The sequence below is a fragment of the Mandrillus leucophaeus genome, unplaced genomic scaffold (genome assembly GCF_000951045.1).
Source record: "Mandrillus leucophaeus isolate KB7577 unplaced genomic scaffold, Mleu.le_1.0 Scaffold430, whole genome shotgun sequence".
Taxonomy (NCBI): domain Eukaryota; kingdom Metazoa; phylum Chordata; class Mammalia; order Primates; family Cercopithecidae; genus Mandrillus; species Mandrillus leucophaeus.
In genome coordinates this window covers 1,071,867-1,074,564 of record NW_012104588.1, presented here as the reverse complement: position 1 = coordinate 1,074,564, position 2,698 = coordinate 1,071,867, and positions in this window count along the sequence as shown.

The following is a 2,698-nucleotide window of genomic DNA, read 5'->3' as shown; positions in this document are numbered from 1 at the left end:
GAGGCCGAGGTGGGTGGATCACGAGGTCAGGAGATCGAGACCATCCTGGCTAACATGGTGAAACCCCGTCTCTACTAAGAATACAAAAAAATTAGCCAGGTGTAGTGGTGTGTGCCTGTAGTCCCAGCTACTCAGGAGGCTGAGGCAGGAGAATAGCATGAACCCGGGAGGTGGGGCTTGCAGTGAGCCGAGATCACGTCACTGCACTCCAGCCTGGGTGACAGAGTGAGACTCCATCTCACAAAAGAAAATAAAAAGAATGTAATGCAAGAGAAGCATGCAGAGCAGTGCCTGGCATAATGCTAGCTCTTCTTAACATACTGTAGCCTTGGCCTGGTGCGGTGGCTCACATCTGTCATCACAGCACTTTGGGAGGCCGAGATGGGCAGATTGCTTTAGATCAGGAGTTCGAGACCAGCCTGGCCAACATGGTGAAACCCTGTCTCTACTAAAAACACAAAAAATTACCTGGGCGTGGTGGCACATGCCTGTAATCCCAGCTACTCAGGAGGCTGAGGCAGGAGAATTGCTTGAACCCAGGAGGCGGTGGTTGCAGTGAGCTGGGATAGTGCCACTGCAGTCCAGCCTGGGCAACAAAGTGAGACTCTGTCTCAAAAAAAAAAGTGTGTGTGTATATATATATATATATATATACACACACACACACGCACACACACAAACACACATATATACTGCAGCCTTTATAATGAATAGTAATACTAGGAGCAGGAGTAGTATTCTTAGGTTTGCACTCAAGTCTTTCAGTTGACAATGCTGTCATCCCTTTGTTCCCACTCTTTTATTTATATAATAGCCACAGGCATTGTGGGTGCCGAGGACACAGTAGAGAATAAAACAGACAAATTTTCTGCTCTCAAGGAGCTGACTTCCTAACTTTTCCCTATTACATTTCCCTGACAATAAACACAATTATACTTCCCTGACAATAAACACAGTGTATTTGTCTGTTCTTGCACTGCTATGAAGAAATACCTGAGACTGGGTAATTTATACAGAAAGAGTTTATTTTATATATTTATTTTTTTGAGATAGAGTCTCACTCTTATTGCCCAGGCTGGAGTGCAGTGGCACGATCTCGGCTCACTGCAACCTCCACCTCCTGAGTTCAAGCAATTCTCCTGCCTCAGCCTCCCGAGTAGCTGGGACTACAGGCATGTGCCACCACGCCCGGCTAATTTTTGTATTTTTTAGTAGAGATGGGGTTTCACCATGTTGGTGAGGCTGGTCTCGAACTCCTGACCTTGGGTGATCTGCCCACCTCAGGTGATCCGCCTGCCTTGGCCTCACAAAGTGCTGGGATTATAGGCGTGAGCCACCGTGCCCGGCCAAGAAAAGAGGTTTAATTGGCTCAGGGTTCTACAGGCTGTACAGGAAGCATGGCAGCATCTACTTCTGGGGAGGCCTCAGAGAGCTTTTACCCAGGAAGGCAAAGCAGGAGCAGGTGTCTTACATGGCAGGAGCAGGACCAAGGTGGACGGGGTACATGACATGGCACACACTTTTCTTTCTTTTTTTTTTTTTTTTTTTTGAGACAGAGTCTCACTCTCTTGCCCAGGCTGGAGTGCAGTAGGTGCGATCTTAGCTCACTGAAACCTCTGCCTCCCGGTTTCAAGCAATTCTCCTGCCTCAGCCTCCTGAGTAGCTGGGAATTACAGGCATGTGCCACCGCATCTGGTTAATTTTTGTATTTTTAGTAGACGTGAAATTTCACCATGTTGGCCAGGTTAGTTTTGAACTCCTGACCTCAAGTGATCAGCTTGCCTCAGCATCCCAAAGTGCTGGGATTGCAGGCATGAGCCACTGCACCTGGCCTGTGCCATACACTTCCCCCTCTACCGCCCGAGATGGAGTCTAGCTATGTCACCCAGGCTGGAGTGCAGTGGCGCGATCTCGGCTCACTCCAACCTCCACCACCCGGGTTCAAGCGATTCTCCTGCCTCAGCCTCCTGAGTAGCTGGGATTACAGGCACCTGCCACCACACCAACCTAATTTTTGTATTTTTAGTAGAGACAGGGTTTCACTGTGTTGGCCAGACTGGTCTGGAAGTCTTGACCTCGTGATCCACCCACCTCGGCCTCCCAAAGTGCTGGGATTACAAGAGTGAGCCACCATGCTCGGCCTTTGTCACACACTTTTAAACAACCTGATATCACAAGACCTCACTCACTATCTCAACACAGTACCAGGGGAAAATCTGCCCCTATGATCCAATCACCCCACCAGGCCCCACCTCCAACACTGGAGATTACAATTTGACATAAGATTTGGGTGGAGATACAGGTTCAAACCATGTCACATGAAAACACTATAAACAAGTAACCGGGGATCAGCACACCTCTTCTTAAATGAAGAGACAATAAATACTTGTTAGACTTTGAAGGCCATATGGTCTCTGTTGCAACTACTCAACTCTGCCATCAGAGTGAAAAACAGTCTTGAGGCCGGGCGTGGTGGCTCAAGCCTGTAATTCCTGCACTTTGGGAGGCCAAGACGGGCGGATCACGAGGTCAGGAGATCGAGACCATCCTGCCTAACAAGGTGAAACCCCGTCTCTACTAAAAAATACAAAAAACTAGCCGGGCGAGGGGGCGGGCACCTGTAGTCCCAGCTACTCGGCAGGCTGAGGCAGGAGAATGGCATAAACCTGGGAGGCAGAGCTTGCAGTGAGCTGAGATC